This window comes from Haemaphysalis longicornis, unplaced genomic scaffold, assembly GCF_048455015.1.
Source record: "Haemaphysalis longicornis isolate Haplotype H1 unplaced genomic scaffold, Haemaphysalis longicornis Haplotype H1 scaffold_6, whole genome shotgun sequence".
In the NCBI taxonomy this organism is placed as follows: domain Eukaryota; kingdom Metazoa; phylum Arthropoda; class Arachnida; order Ixodida; family Ixodidae; genus Haemaphysalis; species Haemaphysalis longicornis.
This window is the reverse complement of record NW_027526407.1, coordinates 162,388,412-162,410,167: the sequence shown is the minus strand read 5'-3', so window position 1 is coordinate 162,410,167 and position 21,756 is coordinate 162,388,412. Positions and strand designations below refer to the sequence as shown.

Genomic DNA, 21,756 nt, shown 5'->3' with positions numbered 1-21,756 from the left:
AATTTCCGGCGACCTACCGAGTAGAAAAGTAGGGGGCCAGTAATTTTAAATTGTAATGATCAGCAGATGGCGACCAAATCCTAACTTTTCATTCGTGACAGGCGCCGGAACTGGGTGAGGCACGTATGCACCTTCGATGAAAACCGACTGAAACATCTGGATAATTTCATATCTCCGTGGCTTACGAAGAGATATTGAATATCGTAAGGTTTCTAGGTTTTGGCAACGACGAGGACCAATGACCTCGATGTAAATACGGTTAATGGGAAAATCATGTCTGCAGTGCTCGTTGCCCGTTGGACAAACCAGTCGCAGATACTCGTACCCGTCTCGCAGATGTGTAATGGCGTCAATCAGATACCGTACATACGGGGGTTTTGCTTGCCTGTAGCATGTCATAAAAGGCCAATGTCACTCAAGCCTACATATATACGTCAAAAAAGACAGGTTGATGGCCTTTGTCCGTACCAATCACATTTTTTTCCAGTTGAACCCTAAATAGGATTGTTCGTGTGGATTTTTGTAGAGCCTTAGTGTGATTCAGAGTTCATGCGAGCCCTCTTTTATATGAATTCTTGATAGAGAAGTTTTTTAAGAACCTAAATTTCCAAAAGCAATATGGCTTTTCTCATAAAGGTGTTCCTTCAGATAGTCATAGTCACCATCGTCATGAAAATGCCTGCTGCAACATCAGCCCAAAACAATCACCTTGGTCCGCTTTTTGAGCGCACAATGAAAGATCGTCTAGCATCAGTGCAAAATAGTTTGAGCATCCCCTGCAATGATGACTTCACCCTGTATCGTCAACAACTGGAGGTGGGAGCAACATGGGCACTGAATAGTAAGATACCATATGTCACCTCTTTTGAGTCTGCATTGAACAATAGTAAGATTACATCTTGTATTTGCTGAATTCCTGCGACGTTTGAGCGGGCGCACAATTCTGTAGCGTTAAAACAATGTGGCTTTGTAGAAATATGTGCTGGTTGGTGCGTTTTTCAGCAAATATTACACTCCAACCTACATCACAAAATCTTACGAATGTAAGGTCTTCAAGAATTATGAAAGGGTGGCCTTCCAAGGGGTGCAGAAAAAGTTTCTATACAAAATCTCACACAACAGTAAAAAAATAACCGATACGCTTGATAATGTGTTAATAACAACTGGTGATTTAGAATCAATGCGTAGTCATTAATTTGAAAAAAATGTTAACTGCCTAATAAAAGACAGTACGTGGATAAAAAAAAGGCTTCGGTTTGAAAATAGTTTTGATATAAACTCTAATATTGGCCTACAAATCGACTTGTCAATGCGAACGCAAAAAAAATTGAATAATTGTTGTTTAAATTCGTGGCCGCTACACCTTCATTGGTTACACGTGCAATCTTCCTGTAAGCCAGCTTTACTGTAAGCCAGCCTCAACTTGATTTAGAGGCGGTTATTGCTGTAAGGGGCAACATATTTCTATTGTGTAAAAACCACTTTTGTATTTTTACTGGTAAGCGTAAAAAAAATCGCTGGACCACCAAACCTGAGCTTAGGTTACTAGGGACGCCGCTCTAATCTGTGTTTCTAAGCATAATATTGAAAAGAAGAAAAAACGAAAGTTTGCATACATCAGCTTAACTGTGATTTTTTTTTTGCCTAGAAGAAAGTTAAAGCAGCTAAAAGGATATGCCTCAATATCGTGCTCCTTGTTTTATTCCCACTTTATTCCTTTCTTTCCAAACTGTACACATTGTTGAGCATACCCAATTTCAAAGGCCAACAACATCACAATCCAGTTTTATGAGCAGCAGAGCCTGGCGAGCATCAAAATTAGGGTGACAGGAGTTTCAGGGACTAGGTCGTTACCAGGAGATTTTACTGGCATTCTTTCTTCTTGTCATCGAATCACACCAAAGCATTTCTCGTTTTCACCAATTCTCCTCTATTATGAAATGGTGCCTTTGGCCTGCTGGAGCTGTGCACAAAATCTGCGCCTGGTGGTGCGTCAGTTTTTACAGTACATTTCCTCATAGCCATCATTTCAATCCAGCGGTTCAATTTTTGTTCCGAGCACGCCCTTTGTGAGGTAAAAAAGCTGTATCCAAAGCAGGTGAAGTTGCGCGAGGCGGGACCATGGTACAAGAATAGCGCAATAAAAATGGAGCAAACGACCGAGAGTGTGCGCCAAATGGTGGCTCCGGTAAATCAAAAATTCAGTCTCCTAAATGGCAGGGCGGGGTTTTCAGATAGCTGACGCGGGAATCACCGGGAGAAAAAAATTGTTGGGTAAAAGTAGGGTGGTCACAATGAAGCATATTGTTTGGCTAGTGGAACTGCTTGAAGCCTTTCCAATAGAATAATTTATGAAGAATGAGTCAGTGAGCCATATAGATGTTTGCTGGAAAATGAACTTTAGTATATAAACCAGTTGATAATTTTATATCAATGGCTACGCGTATGAGCATGCGCTAGCAAGGATATACTTCATATCCTCCTAAAGCAACCCGGTTTAAATAAAACGCATGCTATAAAGAAGAAAGAGTCGTTTCCAAGTACATATTGTGTCCATATTTTATTACTTTTATGGTGGAAATGCAATACAAGACGATTTATATAATATATACCATATATTATATACAGGGTGATCAAAGTTAGGTCAACAGATTTTCTGAAAATTAGGTGGTTAGATTAATTTCGAGACAGCCACTACGTTAATGTTATGCGCCCATGGGGAAACCGAATGTTGCGGTAACTATTGACGTCAGTAGCTTAATTACTCAAATTTAATAAATAGGTTTTTACCGGCTGCACTAAGCACGCATGTTGGTGTTAAAAGTAAATGAAATCTCATTTTTACGCAATTTCATTTGACAGAATTCTTTTTTCTCAACCGTACTACGAAATATCGAACTGTGAAGTGTGATTGCCGCGGGCATGAATATTCATGCTAGGTAGTGAAGACCACCGCAAAGCTACTCCCTTTTGTGACGTGCCTGTTGTACACGGTGTTTAGTTTAACAATGGTGTGGAGGCTTAGGCAAAAGTAATAACTCGCCCCTTTTCAGTCTTGGCAAGCGTTATCGCATTGAGCTGTAGGCGGGAGAGCTATCGAAACACAACTAAAAGGAGGAGCTTTGCGCAGGTTGCCACATTCGAGAATGTGTAATCTTGCGAATGTGAATTAAGTTTCGCAGTTCGGTATCCCGGAGTAAGCATGCGCTCGGAAAGTTGTGCCAAAAGAAACTGCGTAGAAACCCGATTGCGTCTAACTTTTTAAAACAAACATGTCAGCTTATTCACCCAATTTTAGGTAATCAACCCACTGACATCAATATTAACACCTACGTCTGTGTACAACTGGGTGAATAACCTCACTGTAGAGGTGGTCTTTGCATAAAGATAACCGCGTAATTGAAAAAAAAAAACCTGTCAATTTATTTTTGTCACCCTTTATAGTGAAAAATATTTAGCGAACTCATTTCTCTTTTCAATGTGTTCGTTATTAGGGGCCTTGACTTCCATTCCTATTCGTCCTTTTGAATAAACTTGCTTTGAGTCTGCGCTCGTCCTGTCAATTGTCTTTTTCTTTCCCGTCAATGTGACAGTTTGCAGTTTCAAGAGTGAAAAGAGCAGTCGCACGTGCCGTACGACATCCTTGCGAGCGGAACAAGGCTACGTGGGCGGGGCAGTATGTTCCAGCGATGGCTAGTCAGCGGAGTGAGCTTAGGTTGTTGCTGGCTTTAACCAGTGAGAATAATTCTCTTTTGACTGTGCTGTCCAGGGTAAAATAACCAGGAGTTGTTTTCTTGATTACCCAGTAAAAAATTTGAAACTGCATAAGGTTGCATACTAGATTTTACTGGCATGCCAGCGAGTAATTCATAGTTTAAATAGTTTCTCTTGAACCAAGGGCTTTCACCCTTAGTGAAATGGCTGGCAGTAAAATGGTGTCGGTTAAATGCAATGCGACTACTCTTGTATATGGGCTTCTACAGAAAAACACGGTAATCGAAAAAAGAAAGTGCCCGTGATCGAAAGTACACACCACACCACACCACACACAGTACACACCAATTGCAAAGCAAACTTCCGTGTACACGAGCATTTGCGGCGTGTTCGGCGAGTAATATAATATAATTTCGAAATACTTATTTTGTTGACGCGCCAACGCCATAGATTCACCTCGCCTCAAGTCAGGACTTCAAGGTTTGTTGATTTTATTGACTTTCCGATACGATTTGGTGGCATAATATGAGGCTTCAAACACATGCTGGAAATATTACACCATTATATGAATATTTCGACGTCCTTGGTGTTCGGTTTTGAATAGGGGCATGCTCTGGTTTTCTAACGTATTTGTTCATATGATAAATTGCTGGCTAATGGAATCGCTGTGTGAATGTATGTGAATACTTTCCTGGCTGTGGTTTAATTGATCAAAAGCGTGATGGCCTAACAACCTACCGGTTTTTTTTATTAGTATACTACGGCAGCGTAATATGCTTATTACTTTCCCAAGACGTACTTCCGGGAGTGTCAGAAATATAGAAGGTAAATATGTTGGCGGCTTCTCCGTCGTAACTTCAACATGCCACTACTGGGGCGACTTTTCTGGAACCATCGCTCCGGTACCTTTTACTGCCCTTTATTGTGATATAGAAATATGAACTAGTGGCAAATAATGTATTATTGAATGTGCAGTGTTCGACAGCTCCGGCAAGCCGGAAAGCGGTGTACTCAAAGGGGGCCATACCTTCCTCGGCTTTTACTCTCAGTGCATAGACGCACTCAATAGAAATGTGGCTCTTCGGGACACGGGCAGCAACTCTACAGTAAATCCGGACTTCTCAAGCAAATATTGCTTGTCTACTCTGCGCCTGACCCCAGGTCAAGAAGCACTAGAGGAGGTAGGTTTTCTTTATTTTTACGTGTAAAAACCTACCATTAGGCGGAATGGCCCAAGCAATCATTCGAATAATTCTGCTCTGACAAGTTTAATTTGGTATATCGCTGTAGAAATTTTGAACATTTGTGAGTCATATGTGTTACATCCGCAAATATTGTTACTAGGCGTGCTTATGTTACTGGTGAATTGGACATTTGATATGACGTGGACAATCTACGGGAATCAGTTATCATTATCATCCCCACCCTTTCAAACGCTCAGCCTTGTCTGTCTTGCGGTGCGCCTAGTCTGTCGCTGTGCGCATCTTGTCAACCTGCTATCTCCCTAGTAATCTCGTAGTGAGCGTGCGTTCTAACTCTTCACCCACAGCGAAGCTAAGCACTGGCCGCAATATTGCTCAAGCACCAAAAAGATTGGCTATTAATGGGCAGCCGGCCAAACCACCGCACTTGTCGAGGTCTCCGAAACCCGTGACCCAAATTCGTTTACCAGAACCGACTCCTTTGCGTAGAGGGATGGGTCTACACATCCAAACGTGTCGGTTCCTACAATGGGTGAAATTGAACCATCATGCTTGATTTTTTCCACAAACATGACGCCCAGAAAACGGAGTCCAACTAGGTGGGACCGCTACTAAAAAGGATTGACGATGACGACAAGGCTATCATTCGCAAGTGCCACTGGTAAAAAGCCACCGTATCACACCGCAGTTCACATGGCTTCAGAATACGGGAGCCACATCATATTGCGAATACGTTTAGTTACAGGCCCATTTACTGGCAATTTGGTATGGGGTGACTAATGCTACAACTGAAGGCTTGACAAATTAGTACACATAGACATGAAGGCCATGGCCCTAGCCAGTCTTCCCTAGTAGGTTAATAAAGACAGCAGGCTGCCAATACCATTATCTCAAGCTGTTGTGCGAGAACTTGCCAAGCTTGGCGTTCAATCAGTAAGCTCCGTTAGCCACCTTCCAACCTAGCCCTTTTTCTACAGCTAACCATGGGCGATCAGCCTATACTCCAACTAACTTCTACCGGAACCGAAACCCTGCCTATTGGAGAACGGCTCACCACTGAATATTGTTCCGTTGCAAGAAGTGCAGCAGGCGAAGTTGGGGCAAAGGCAAACGGAGATTTATTTAGGCGAACTTGTGCCTCTAGAAAGAAAGCCACCAAAAAGACGTGGTCTCACGCGAAGCGCCGATCAGCCAAATCAGCGTTCTAAAGCACGAGCCGTTCCACGAACTCTTCTACACGCGCCACGTGGAGAAGCCTTTCGTCGTCGTCGTCTTCGTGGCTCCGTCTCATAGCAGACGCACTCGTGACATTTTCCCCCCTCTCTAAAGGGCATCGTCCCGATGCTCAGGGTAGTAGCTACCCGTACAAAATGGTAGAAAATGGGCACAGTCCCGGAGTGTAGCGGCGTGAACGTCGGCTCATCTTGAATAGTAGGGTTTCATGCGCACCACGTGAACGGTTTCAGGCTGAAGTTTACGACGTCCTGCGGGTACAGTGCTGACCGGGATAACTTCATACGTAACGTCACTCAGCCGACGCAGAACTTTGTATGGTCGGAAGTATCGTCTAAGCAGCTTTTCTGAGAGCCCGCGGCGACGAACAGGACTCCACACCCACACATGGTCGCCATGTTGGAAGTCCGCGTGCCTGTGGCGGAGATTGTAGCGGTTGGCGTCATGGCGTTGCTGATTGCTTGTGCGCACGCGAGCAAGTTACCGTGCCTCTTCCGCTCGCCGTTTAAACTCTTCCGTGTCGACATGGTCGTCGCTGTCGGCATGTGGTAGCATAGCGTCCAACATGGTCGAAACTTCGCGACCGTAGAGTAACTTGAAGGGTGACATTCGGGTCGTCTCCTGTCGCGCCGTGTTGTATCCGAAAGTTACGTACGGCAGAATGGTATCCCAGGTTTTATGCTCGACATCTACATACATGCAGAGCATGTCCGCGATTGTCTTGTTCATGCGCTCGGTCAAACCGTTGGTTTGCGGATGGTATGCGGTTGTCTTCCTATGGGAAGTCTCGCTGAGCATCATGACAGCTTCCATGAGCCGCGCCGTGAAGGCTGTTCCGCGGTCTGTGATTACGATCGATGGAGCGCCGTGTCTGAGCACGATGTTCTCGAGGAAGAAGTGGGCCACTTCTGCAGCTGTTCCTCGTTGTAAGGGCCTTGTCTCGGCGTAGCGGGTGAGATAGTGGGTTGCAACGACTACGAATTTGTTCCCGGAAGATGAAAGTGGGAAAGGTCCCAAAAGGTCCATTCCAACTTGTTCAAAAGGTTTTTCAGGAATCTGAACTGGTTGAAGCAAACCGGCTGGTCGTCCCGGTGGCGGTTTCCGTCGTTGACAATCACGGCACGTCCGGACATAATGTTTAACGGTGAGGGAAAGCCTTGGCCAATAATATTTCTCCTGGATTCTGGCCAACGTGCGAGTGAAGCCCAGATGACCCGCGGTGGGTTCGTCATGACACGCTTGTAATATTTCATTGCGTAGCGTTGCGGGGACGACTAGGAGGTGAGTATTGCCATTAGGGGTGAAGTTCATCTTAAAGAGCACATTGTTCCGCAACGAGAAGGATGACAACCCTCTTGTGAAGGCTTTTGGAACACTACTTGTCTGTCCCTCCAAAAAGTCGATGAGTGGCCGCAATTCTAGGTCTTCGCGCTGCTTCTGGGACATGGTGGTCGTGTTCACAGCTCCTAAGAACGGAATGTCGTATTCTTCATCGTCTGCAGGCGTTACTGGAGCTCGGGAGAGACATTCCGCATCGGAGTGCTGTCGCCCAGATTTATAAACGACGGTTATGTCGAATTCTTGGAGCCTCAGGCTCCAGCGCGCGAGGCGCCCCGAAGGGTTTCTAAGGCTCGTCAACCAGCATAGTGAATGATGGTCGCTTACGACTTGAAACGGCCGTCCATACAGGAAGGCCGAAATTTCAACACCGCCCATACAACCGCAAGGCATTCTTTTTCAGTTGCCGAGTAGTTCGACTCCGCATGGGAGAGCGTCCTGCTTGCGAAAGCAAGAACCTTTTCGGCACCATCCTGCCTTTGTACTAAAACTTCTCCTAATCCGATATTGCTTGCGTCCGTGTGGATGGTGGTCGCTGCGTCTTCGTCAAAATGGGCCAAAACCGGCGGTGTTTGCATGCGCTGCTTCAGCTCATTAAATGCTGTTTGCTGTTCCTTGTTCCACACAAATGGGGTATCATCTCGGGTTAAGGGGGCTGCGATGTGGGAAAAGGCTGGAATAAATCGGCGGTAATACGGGCAAATGTCACGAGTGCGTCTGCTATGAGACGGAGCCACGAAGACGACGACGACGAAAGGCTCCTCCACGTGGCGCGTGTAGAAGAGTTCGTGGAACGGCTCGTGCTTTAGAACGCTGATTTGGCTGATCGGCGCTTCGCGTGAGACCACGTCTTTTTGGTGGCTTTCTTTGCGTTGGGAAAGAGGGCCGTGCAGATGACGGACGACCCAGGGCATTCGCATAGCTCACTTGTAAAACTTCGTGGCTGGGTTCAGGTGGGACAATCGCTTGACGAATCTCTTCGCGGACGACCTCAGCGATGGTAGCAATGGCTGGCTGCGAGGAACTTGTGGTAAGCTTCCTCAGTTCTTCTTGGACAATGCTCCGGACGAGGTCACGCAGCGAATTTTCGTTGGCTGGTGAAACAATGGCGGCGTGCGCAGAAGTCGCATTGTCCATTCGGTTGTATTGGCGGCAGCGATCCCGCAGCGCTCGTTCGATGGCCGTAGCTTCTTTTATAAACTGCGGCACAGTCTGTGGCGGGTTTCGCACGAGTCCGGCAAAGAGCTGCTCCTTCACGCCGTGCATAAGGTACCGGAGCTTTCTCGGCTCGGACATGTCTGGGTTGGCTCGGCGAAAAAGGCGCGCCATGTCCTCAGCGAACATTGCCACACTTTCGTTTGGCTTCTGCACGCGCGATTCAAGGAGAGTCAATGCGTTGTCTCGACGATCTGCGTTCGGGAATGCCTCGCGAATGTCGTGACGGAAGTCGTCCCACGTTCGAAGGCTTGCTTCATGGTTCTCAAACCATATACGGGCGCCGTCTTCTAGCGAGTAGTATACGTTTCTTAGTTTGTGGACGGCATTCCAGAGGTTGCATGAAGCGACTCGTTCGTACTGGTCTAGCCAGTCGTCGACGTCTTCGTACACTTCGCCATGGAAACTGGGTGGCTGCCTAGGTTGTTGGAAAATCACCTGTGAGTTGTTGGACTCCATGGTTTGCGTTTCGCGAGCTTGACGTGCCTGAGCGTTCCCGTGCATGAGGCCGAATTCAGGGGTTAGGCCCAGAAGGCGATGGCTGCTGCGATGGACAGGCGTGTCGATGAGATGAGGACTGACGGGGCTAGAGGAGCGGCTGCCGGTAGGACTGCTGGACATACCCCGCACCTCCACCAGTGTTCCGTTGCAAGAAGTGCAGCAGGCGAAGTTGGGGCAAAGGCAAACGGAGATTTATTTAGGCGAACTTGTGCCTCTAGAAAGAAAGCCACCAAAAAGACGTGGTCTCACGCGAAGCGCCGATTAGCCAAATCAGCGTTCTAAAGCACGAGCCGTTCCACGAACTCTTCTACACGTGCCACGTGGAGGAGCCTTTCGTCGTCGTCGTCTTCGTGGCTCCGTCTCATAGCAGACGCACTCGTGACAGTATTATGCTTTCACTGCCGTCTTCTTGGTCACGTTGCACGGTCGTGTCAGAGGCGTCGATTTCTGCCTCCCCGACCACGCTTTCACACCTATAACCAACTTGGAAGAAGCTCCTGGTCGCTTTTCTCCTCGTCTTTACCTGCCCTCCCGAGATGACGACGCCAGAACATGCCGATCCAACCACTCGCTTTCGCCGAAACGCTTCCATTCCCATTTCCCATAACCTCGCCGCTTCCTGTCACCAACTGCTCATCACCGCTAATCTCCGGGAAAGTAAATGCAGCTGACGAAGGTGACGCTGCATTTATCGCTCGGCTAGCAGATTTTCTGCCAAACTTTGCCTACTATACCAAATTACTACAATTTCATGTCGATGGTGTTTCAGCAAGTTTTCTCGTTTATTCCGACTCCCAAATTTTGGTTATATCAGATTTCCGCCGCCGCCTTCGCAACGTTCTCATGACAGCCACATCGATTGTTGTACACGTCGTCAATGGAGGGACGCCCGCTGTCTATCGAATGTGTGTCGCCCATTGCACATTGTTGACCTTAAAAATATTCTTGTATTTGCTGTATGTGGAGAATGTCTCACCACCGTAAACTCGGCCGTGATTTCCTCTTGAACCATTCGGCTTTTATTGAATGGGGTATGGGTGCCCTCCACGTTCACTTACCTCCACCTAATCCGACAACTGAAGAACCCCTTCAGGGGACTTGTGATGTTCTTAACGCCGAAGGCCCTAGATGCCGTATTTCGCCCATGCATTATGTCTGTTACAGCGGCAAGCAGCATCCTACATTCACCTGTCCAACAAACTGGTTTCTGACCGGGGATACGTACTTAGGCCTGTTCTGGAAATACTGCGATCACGAGATGTGGCAATAACACATACTAATGTGACAGTTGGTCACAAGATTAGCCTTCCCAGTCGCAACTCTGGCACACACTCCTTATGTTTTACCGAAGGGTATATTTCTGGGTACACTGTCCAGTATAGGTGACCAACAAGTTTCGGCTGTCAGCATGAACCCACCCCGAATTTCTGTATCTCAATCCACCCCAGTTCGTTGTGTCAAAAATCTAGCGGTAAAAATCGCCTTTGATCTTCCCTCAAAACAACCTGCCGCTCTACGCCAACTTTTGACCGCCATTTGTGACTGACAATCGTGTTTTGGGTCCGAATGCTGTTCAACCTCGTAGACACAGCGGTGATGGCAGCCCTCTCCATAGCCGCAAGGGCGTAATCAAACATTCGTCGAGTCCATGGGCCTTTTAGTTACAAGGAAAGATGGAAGCTTGTGGTTTTCCGTAGATTTCCTATGCGCCAACTAGGTTATCAACACGCACGTTTATCCATTGCCCTGAATTGACGACGTACTGGATTGCCTCCATGGTGCCAAATCTGTGTGGTCTCCAGACCTCAGGTCTGGACAGTAGAAAATTAAAAAAAAAATCGCGGCTTAAAAAAAATTGCCCGCATTTCCCCGAGGGGAAGAATGTGAAAGTGCGAATGCAGGAGTTGAATTTGCGCGGTTCGGTAATGTTCGCGAAAGAGAGATCACACACACACACACAACTACAAAAAAAGAAAGATGCATTTATTCACAGACACCTATTTGTGTTGTCGTTGTACTTGATTGCTAGAGCGGATCTCAGCTTTGAAATTTCGTGTCAGTACTCCTTTAAGCGGGTGCATTAGCCCTTCTCACGCCCGATTTCTGGCCAATCCCCCACGTGGGTATGTGCCATGCACAGACACCTATTTGTGTTGTCGTTGTACTTGATTGCTAGAGCGGATCTCAGCTTTGAAATTTCGTGTCAGTACTCCTTTAAGCGGGTGCATTAGCCCTTCTCACGCCCGATTCCTGGCCAATCCCCCACGTGGGTATGTGCCATGCACAGACACCTATTTGTGTTGTCGTTGTACTTGATTGCTAGAGTGGATCTCAGCTTTGAAATTTCGTGTCAGTACTCCTTTAAGCGGGTGCATTAGCCCTTCTCACGCCCGATTCCTGGCCAATCCCCCACGTGGGTATGTGCCATGTCAGCGGCCAGGCAGCGCGCGCCCATCTCCCCCCGTTGCCAAGGAAGACGAGGAGATTCCTGGCCAATCCCCCACGTGGGTATGTGCCATGTCAGCGGCCAGGCAGCGCGCGCCCACCTCCCCCCGTTGCCAAGGAAACGAGGAGCGCGCGCACCCGCTGCTGTTGCCATGCGGACGGCGGCGGAATGCGGACGGCGGCGGACGCTTCAGGCTCGCTTAAGAAGTGCATTCGCACTAAAAAACTTTGTTTATTACACCTGACGGCCTTTACTAATTTAAGGTATTGCCTTTAGGCCTATGTAATGTGCCTGCTACCTTTGAGCGGATGATGGACTCTCTACTCCGCGGGTTGAAATGGTCCGCTGCTTATGCTACCTGAATAATGCATTTGTCGTTTCCCCTTCATTCGGCAGCAATTTAAAAAGTCTTTCTGCAATTCACGAAGTGTTTCGATATGCAGGCCCTCAGCCAAACTAACAAAAATATCACTTTGGTTTTCGGATACTTAAGCTGCTTGGATAGCTTTTCGACACGGAGTGTTCAGTACTGCAGCGACCCAAGAGGGTTCAGCCGAACAGCGACGGCTGTGCCCAAAAGCACGGCTGTCGAAAGATGTCCACAGCTTCGTAGACCTACTTTACTTCTTCCGGCACTTCTTCGTTGTTTTGCTGATATTGCCGTGCTGTGACACACCTTCTTAATAAGAATGTCACTTACACACGGGGTCCCAAGCAAGATGAAGTCTTCTGCACGCTTATCGAAATCCTAATGTCACCAGCTTATCTTAGGGCATTTTGATTATCGACCCCATCCGAAGTCCTCACCGAATGAAGCGGCCATCTTATACGGGCGATTTTAGCACAACAGGCTGACCAGAACCGTGGCATCGCATATGCCAGCCGTTTCGTTTCGCCAGCAGAACGCAATTACTCTGTTAAGGAACGGGTGTGTCTTGCGCTTCTCTGGGTTGTCACCAGATTTCATTCATACTTTACAACACTGCAAACAGCCCGTCGATATAGGCAATATAGAAAGAAATTGAACTCTTTCCGCCAGTTGCGTGTAAAATACGGGTAGTAAGAGAACCATTGGTCAATTCGAGTGTTTCGATTTTTTGGTAAACTCAAGTGCTGTGCCACAGCACAGCAATTACAGCACCCATCGCTGCGCCGTGTTCCTTGTTGTAGAAACAGCACATAAAGGTGACGTACGTGTTCTCCATGCAAAACGTCAGGAGCCACCACTTATCCATAACTTTAGCTGCTGTGCGCGCTGGCAAAGATTCGTTCATTTCAAATGCGGAGGTGCATGCACCAACTAACAGTGCCATTGGCACGCTTGTAAACCAGGACTGGACGTCAAAAAAACCAGAATGCCGCTATGTTCTACAGGGATTCTCCGTATTTTAAGGAACCTCGGAAGGGGCAGATGTGCGGTTCTCTGTCCCCTACATGTGGCGGCACCCCTCGCTGCAGGTACATGGAAAGCATGTGGAGGGCAGAGCGTGTGTAATCCGCCGTAGGGCGCACTGCTAGCTCTGCCTTGTGAATCTTGGGCAATCTGTACAGTCGCCGTACAGAACCATCTTGTCATAGCAGACGGCAGTACAGAGACTTGTGTGGTGGCGGAACGCAATGAAATACGTCCAAGAGAATTTTTTGAATGTCCAGTTGCAGCTTCGGTGTGGTGTCTCTTTAAGGCGCAGGTAGAGGGTGCTGTTGGCCAGGACCGAGGTAATTGGAGAATAATGGGAGAGGCCTTTGCCCTGCAGTGGGCGTAGATAGGCTGGTGATGATGATGATGATGAGAGTCTTTGCCAAAATCCGAAGGCAAACCCGGAAACACCCAGCCTGCAAAACTTCAATGTACAAGGTTATGTCCAGATAAAGGCTGAAACTTTTTGTTCAGGAAAGCTGGAAAAAACACCTTTTTTGTTACTGCCTTAAAATCATATTGTCACATTAAAAGGTGAAGCCGATTCTTTGAATTTTTTCTGGTTGAGAAGGCTTAGGAGAAGCCTAAACAAATTTCACAAACGGTGTACGTGCGGCTGTCTGAAAGCAGAGACATTTTAGACCTAAAGCAGAAGCAGAACCAAAGAACTGGGAAAGGAGGAACACCCGTCGTAGAGCGAGGTCAACAGGGTGTATTTCAGCACGTCACGCTAAGGTCGAGGTAGTACTGTGGGTATTAGCAGGAGACAAAAAAAAGTAAAGTGAGACTGACGGCGACGGGCTTCTAACAAATCAGGGAAACTTAACCCACGACCGACTCCAGTTGTGTCAGATCCAAGCCCGCAGCTTAGAATTTGGACACTCACCTTGTGCGGACATAGGACATCATCGACAAATTATTCATTTTTCGGACAACTGAGAGTGATCTGATAAAACACTAAGCAACGGCGGTGATCCTCAGTTTTTGCTAAAGAAGGCTTTGAGCCTCGAGTGACTGTGTGGAAGAACAAATTTAGGTAAGTCTTCCTGGTTTCCTATTGTGATATATACTCCCGACAGTGCTGCACTTAAGTGGGCTAACTTTGAAGTTAAAATTGGAATTAAAAACAAAACATCGATACCTAAACGGTCTTCCCTACTAGAGCGGGTTCCATGTTAAACGTGCTCTAGTAAGAATAGACACGCTGTTTTATTTTTGCATGAAATACTTCCTATAGGTTTGCCTTTAGAGGGACACTGAAGTGAAATTTTCAAATTCCCGTTTTCGCTTGCACTGCATAGACTGACTCAAACTAACACACGTTTTATAGTTTTGCCGGTTGATAAGTCGGTAAATAATTTATAAAGCTCGAAAGAAGAAAAACTGCCATGCTTGGTCCGTGGCGGCCGCATCACTAAAAGCTGTGATGTCGGGCGGATGTGCACCGTGATTGGACGATGTCGAAGATCAGCATTCAAACAAGTTCCGTTTTTGGTTCTGTAAAACAGCATGCTTGAAATCCGACATTATCGTTGTATGGGCATTTTTGATATCTCAGTAATCGTCATACCGCGCTTCTGCCATGTGGTCTGCTGTAAAAAGTGAAAGATAAGCCTCCCAGGACAGCTTGGAATCGTAGCAGTCACTAGCCGAGGCCTATACAGTGCCCTGCGCGTCACCGCAGACGCTAAAATGCCATCTGCTTTTCCCACATATTTGGAGCTCGCCTCATGCATTCCTATATCTTATAAAGCGTGTTCGCACCAGCCCAAGGGTCTGCTGATTCTGGCCTGTGGCCACTGTCTGCAAGCAGTCGATGCTTCAATGTCAAAAAGCGCGCGTCCTGAAAACTCTCGTAGTGGAGAAGTGAACATTACAGCCCAAAAATGGTGAACACACTATAGAAAATCGGCCGAAAACGATAAATCAAATTAAAAAAGGAATATCCACGGGGATTAGAACTTGGCAACTTGCAAAAAGAGTTGCTTAGCCCTCCAGACCACTCGGCCACGGGCCAACGCTGCGGATTTGGAAATATGTGGTTTAAATGTATAACCAGTATATACTTTTAGTTTTACCATTTCAAGCAGCTTAGGGGACAACTTGTTATATATAGCTCATGCAGTAAGCGTCCCCCAAACTTCCGCTATATCTTACGTCTAGCAATTGCCTGTCTTAGAGGGAAAAGCGTTCGCACATGCGTAGTCATGTTGCCGTCCGCTGTGCTTGTTCACCCAGCGCAAACAAGTTCTTCGTGCTCCCACGTTTTATGCTTTACGGTAAAAGTTCCAGTTGAATTATTTTTTGTACCTATATTGACATCGCTAACTTCTTCCGCCTTCGAGTGGCTTTAGATTTTCCTACTAGCGTACCAGTCAGCGAAGCGCCAAATGTGTGGTTTTGCAGCGGTTGTGTGCAGTGACCTGGACATGGAGCTCGATACCGTGTACAAACGAACAAGCTAAAACTAACATTCTTCTATTTCCAACGGTGTCTTTGGTTAGATTCAACTGAGCGAACCAATTGCGACGACCCATCGGCGGCCGGTGGACTAAACGCCGAGAGAGAGAGAGATAAAACATCTTTATTGTCCGTCAAAATTGACGCTGCCTAACGTCGTGTCAGTCGGTCCCTCGGCATCGGCTACCTACACGCACCCAGCCCCGAGGGGACAGTGCTTTCGGCCGCTGACGCTCGAGAGCCTCGAACACTTGCTGGACGGCCCTGTATTGCACGTCGTTGTCCTTGCCACCGCATCCGCTATGTGTGGCGGTAACGTCTGTGTAGCACCGTCGTTCACTTTACAGTTCCACAGGATATAAGCCACCGTGGCCCTGTCCTTCCTACACACCGCGCACACATCGCTCTGATACACGTCTGGGCACACGTGCTTGGCTATCACTGGAGTCCACATCGCGCACGCTTGTAGTTGTCGCAGCGTCACCGCTTCCCTCCTCGTAAGCTTGTGGTGGGGCGGCGGGAACACCTGTCAGTTGCCCCTGTACCACTCCAGAGTGTCCTTATACGAGGTGAGCGGCGTCGCCTCGTCGTCTTCCGCTTCCATCGGGGGGGGGGTCCGGGCTCGCGCCGTGACTGGTGAGCGCGCGGGCAGCTCGGTCTGCCCCTTCGTTGCTGTTCTCGCCCGTGCTGACCGGGCCGACGTGTGCCGGTAACCATTTCAGCGTCGCCGGCGTCTGTCGTGGTTGTATAGCCCCGCACACCCTTACTGCGCACGGGGACACTCTGTCCGTAGCTTAGTTCATGATCGCCGACCGCGAGTCGCTGATCACCGTTGAACACCTCGGGATCGTGAGCGCCAACGCTATGGCTAGCTCCTCGGCGTCTTCCGAACTCCGCGCCCGGACGCTGCCGGCCGTGTACAGCTCCTCGGAGGTAGCCGCAACTACGGCCGCCGCAAACGTGCCCGGCCTGTCCGGGTACTTGGCCACATCGACGTAGTAAGCATCGTTGTCCGATGCGTGTGTGGCCGTGAGAGCCTTCGCCCTCGCGATCCTCCGCTCTTGGTTGACTTCGGGATGCATGTGCTTCGGGATCGGCGGCACCTGTAACTGGCAGAGCAGCCTACACGGCAGCGAGGCCCGGCCCCCGTCCCCGTGCAACCCCCTTTCGCGGTATCCTAACCTCTGCAAAATTGAGCGCCCTGTCTTCGTCTGCGCTAGCCTCGCCCTCTGCGCCGTATGCTGTGCCTCAGCTATCTCATCGAGCGTGTTTTGCACCCCTAGCTGCAAACGCTTCTCCGTACTTGTGTGCGTATAGAGCCCTAGCGCCGCCTTGTATACTTTGCGTATGATGGCGTCCAGCTTTTGTCGCTCCGCCACCTTCCACTCGTGGAACCCCGCAACGTACGCCACGTTGCTGACCGCAAATGACTGTAGGAGCCGGAGGAGGCTCGCCTCCTTCATCCCCGCGTGTCTGGTGGACACCTTCCTGATGAGCCGGTTGGCCGTTACCACCTTCGCGTCCAGTTTCTTGATCGTAAATCCGTTGTGCCTGAGCGCATCGATGTGCCAGCCCAGCACTCGCAACGTCTTGATGTACGGGATGGCGGTCCCGTCCTCCCTCGTCCTCAGTTTGATGTTCAGTTCGGTCGCGTCGCTCCTGCTCCGCCCGCGCGGTGGGATGATCAGGATCTCCGACTTCGGCGGCCAGCACACCAGCCCCGTCCCCTGTAGCTGACTCTCGATTTCGTCAATCGCTTGCTGCAACACCGCCTGGATGTGGCCGTCGCTGCCACCCGTTGTCCAGAGCGTTATGTCGTCTGCGTAAATGGTGTGCTTGACGTCCGGGAGGCCGGCTAGCTGGTCGGCCACACCGATCATCACCATGTTGAAGAGTATGGGTGAGATCACGGACCCCTGCGGCGTGCCGACGCTACCCAGCGTCTTCCTAGGGAGCTCCACGTCACCTGCTACGATCGTCGTCCTGCGGTCCGTGAGAAAGTCCTTGATGTAGGCGAACGTTCGTGGTCCCATGTTCAGGCGGGACACTTGCTCGAGTATCGCCGAGTGACGGACCCGGTCAAACGCACTTTGTAAGTCGAGACCCAGCATCGCACGGTTGTCCATGGAGCGCGTTGGTTGGTCGATCACCTCGTGCTTGATGAGCAACATGGCGTCTTGCGTACTCAACTTGGCCCGGAAGCCCAGCATCGTGTCGGGATAGAGCCCTTCGTCCTCGAGGTACTATTGCCAGCGATTCAACTGTACGTGCTCCAGCACTTTCCCCACGCACGACGTGAGCGAGATCAGCCGCATGTTTTCGATGTGCGGAGGCTTGCCCGGTTTCGGTATGAGCACCATCCTCGCGTCTTTCCACTTCTTAAGTAACTTGCCGGCACGCCAGCACTCGTTGTAATACCCCGTCAACGCCGTGATTCCCGCGTCGTTGAGGTTCCGGAGGGCCTTGTTCGTCGCCTTGTCGGGACCGGCCGCCGACCTACAGTTGATCGACTGGAGCACCACGCGGACTTCCCACTACTCGATGTCTTCGTCGAGTCGGGTGTTGCCCGCCCCCACGTAGCCAGGGAGGGGGTCCGGCAGTGTGGACGCAAGGTACTTGTTGTTTAGGCGCTGGCGGACTTCCGGCTCGCCGAGCTCTTGCTTCGCCTTGTGTAGCGTGCCGGCGAGAGCGTGGTGTTGCGTTCCCTTGGTCTTGGACTTGTCGAGCAAGTGGCGTAGCAGCTGCCAGGGGCGACTGTTGTGTATCTGACCATCGGCCTCCAGGCAAACCGCGTGCCACTGCTGTCCGCAGAGTACGGCGCAATGCTTCTCGATCTCCCTGTTGAGCTGGGCTACGCGCTTGCGGAGCTTGCGGTTGTGTCGTTGCCTCTTCCATCGTTCGCGCACGGAATTCCTCGCCCCGAGGAGGTGTGCAGGCCGGCTATCGGCCTGGGGAGTTGTGTCTTCCAGCTCGACTTCCGTGGTTGCCGTTCGCGCCGCCTCATTGAGGGCCCGTGTCCACTCGTCGTTGTCGTCGATACGCTCCGGGGCGCCACTCAGGGCCTCGCGGTACGCGTTCCAATCCATGATACACTGCGCCCTAGGCGTCGGCGCCTTGGATCTAATCTCCAATATACAGTGGTCGGTTCGGAGCGTTTCGCCCGTATTGCGCCACCGCACATTCGCTCCGCCGTCGGTCGTCTTGCAAAACGCCAAGTCGGGGTTGGTGTCCCGCTGCCCTGACATGCCATGCCTTGTGTGCACCGCCGGGTCGTTAAGCAACTGGTACCCCGCGTCCGTGGTCTCGTCGAACAGGTTTCGCCCCTTCGCCGTAGTCTTCGGGTATCACCACGCCGTATGCGGGGCGTTAACGTCCCCACACACCAACACGACATTGTCCCTTGCCAATTCTTCCACCTTGTGTACGAGTGTCTCGGAAATTTTGCTGATAGTGCTTCGGGTTGCTGTAGACGTTAATCACAAACGTGCTCTCTTTGCGTCTTTTGCCTGTGACGATCTCGGCCGCCCGGTGCTCGATGGCGCTGTTGCCCAGCAGCCCGTGCTCCATGTAGGTGATCCCCTTCTTCACCAGGGTACACACTCCCTGCACTGCACCTATCCCAACTGCTCTCGCGCTGGGGGCGCTGGCGTGGGAACAGTACCCCGGCAATGTCGGGGGGTTTCGCTGTGTGTTTCTTGCAGCAATATAACGTCCGTTTGACTGGGTAGCTGTCCGATGTACTGCTGTAGTGATGCCTGCTTGCTGTGAAATCCGTTCGAGTTCCATTGCCAAATCACCAGTTCTTGATTGGGGGCTAATGTTGCTCTGGCCACGTTGGTCGTTGACTGGGTTGCGGGTGGTGAGGTCCGGCGCTGAGTCTTGCGATTGCTGCCTGCATTTGTACCAGCGTCTCCTGGATCGCCTGGATACTGGCCTGCTTTGCCAGGCACGTTTGCTCGAGTTTCGTGAGGCGGGCGTTGATGTTTGCCGTCGTGGCTTCTAGCGCCGCCAGGCGTCTGTTGGTGGATTCCTCGAACCTGTTGAATTGTTCCTCATGTCTGTTGAAGCGCTCTTCCTGTCTTTGTAGGGCCGTCATTTGTTTACCGTCTGTGGGTGAATCCGGTGCACGTCGCTTGGCCTGCGATTCCGACTAAACGCTGAGCTGACTGACTCTGTCGGGAGGTTGGGAGCTGTGCAGTAGCGCCGTCAAGCGAAGTCGTTTCCTACTGACGTCACACAAAAACGCCACAGAAATAGGGCGAGGATGCTGAGAGGAGGGACAGCATTCTCGAAATATTTTTTCTACTAAATCAACTTGCGTAAACGCACTCAGAGTCGTCGAAACAAGGCCTATGGACTCCGTACTACAATATGCGCTAGTAATCCCGCAATGCTTACAAATAACTTCAGTGTCTCTTTAAAGAACACTGACACTGTTTCTGACTCTCGCTGTGTGGTTTAGTTTAGTTTAGTTTAGTGTTTTGTACTCCATTTTGTACTGACCGCCTACAACAATGTTTGTATCTGAAGCGCTTGCATTAAACTGCTCGTGCAGGCGCAACGCCAGTGTGAAATAGCTACTTTCCGTGTAGGTTTTAGGAAAACGATTGAAGTGTCCTAATTTGTTATAATTGTCATTGTTGTAGTCAGGCCGACAAAATGACCGCTGTTGTAAAGAGTAAGTAAATGCATAAGACACATTCGATACTGTGCAATTTCAACTCGGCCCTCCACACACCAGAAGAAAGATTCGCTACCCTCAGTACTTTTAAAAATTGCTATCCAACCACGTTGCCGGCGGCAGTAATGGTGACAGCTGATAACATGAAACAAACGGTGCCGTTTCCTATTTTATCACATTAAGTGCCGATTGGATTGTTAGCCCTTCATTATGAACTTTTCAGTGAAAATATGGCCGCATCACAGAAGTCACAACATTCTGTCCTTTGGGAAGGCAAAGGTTGTAGAAGTGAAAAAAATCTTGATGTTGGCTGGTTGGCAAATTGTGTTCGAGCTTTAAAATATTGCTAGAAGGGTTTTCTTGCAATTGTTTTGTTTTGCGCTCTTGTTTCCGTGGAACTCAGGAACCTTCAAGCAGAAACTTGCCTCCAACGTGAGTAAGCTGGTGCACACCTGCCCTGAAGAATCCTGACTATGGGGAGGCTGCAGCGCGTGCCATGCGGCTTCCTGACGTAATTCCTGCACTTAGACGAAGAAATGTGTGCCAAGAAATATACGTAAACACGTTCAAGCAAACAAGAATCTGAGCGATGTAATTGGTGGCAAAAGATAAAGCAAACGAGACCACTCAAGAGACGATACGCAAAATCAATCTGGCAGCAACATTGTTCTAAATACCATCAGGTTTTTGCCTTTAACTCACGTAGGCAGACCTGAGGCCATTGACAAATTTTAGCTGGTAATATTTTATGATTTTCTGACGAGACGTAACTCGTTCGCGTTAACCTATTGTTGCCGATATACATTTCGTAGACCATTTACCAATGTCTACCCTGACAAAGACCGGTGCCCGCGATTAACGATAGGTACACTACACATGCGTTCATCCTCTAGGGTTGTTCTACAAACCAATTTTAAGAAAATATTGATCGCTTATGTATTTGTTTACATAATGCTAGCCGTGTTCGCATTCATTTTTTTTGGTACGTGCAAGTGAAACTAATCCATACGGTGAAATGAGGTTACTATCTAACGAAAACATTTAACTAAGATGGAATAATTTGGACTTTTGAGAAACATTTATGTATTTCGCTTCAATTCAACTGTTACAGAAGAAACCTGCGGACATTGCTCTTTTACAACGTATAGAAAGCGTTTTTCAGTCTCGTGCACGTCTGGCTTCTGTTTATTAATATGCATGCTACCGTTACAGGTTCACCCCAAACGAATATGTCGCCAGCTTGGGGGTGTTGACTTTACCTTCGCGGTCTGTGTTCCGTCGACGTGCAACGAACGAGACGTCGGAAAAATAGCAGCTCTTTGTAAGACTATTCGGAACAGTTTCTATGTCACTTATGCAACATCTACCTTCCTCGATCACGAGTGGAATGTGTAACCATTTTCAGAAAAATGAACTAAAACAAGACCTTTGGGTGTATGCAAAAGATATTGCGTGTGACCTTGTTAATATACAGCTTCTCATTATGTTATGGATATTCCCCTTTTATTTATTTATTTATTTATTTATTTATTTATTTATTTATTTATTT

The 21,756-nt window shown here is 48.9% G+C and overlaps 1 long non-coding RNA gene across 1 annotated transcript; it reads left to right on the top strand.

The window, feature by feature from the left end:
• Nucleotides 1–546: 546 nt before the first annotated feature.
• Nucleotides 547–21,522, top strand: LOC144142041 (uncharacterized). Its single transcript, XR_013316804.1, has 3 exons — nt 547–841; nt 4,690–4,895; nt 21,420–21,522. It is a non-coding gene; the product is annotated as an uncharacterized LOC144142041 (long non-coding RNA).
• The last annotated feature ends 234 nt before the right edge of the window (nt 21,523–21,756 follow it).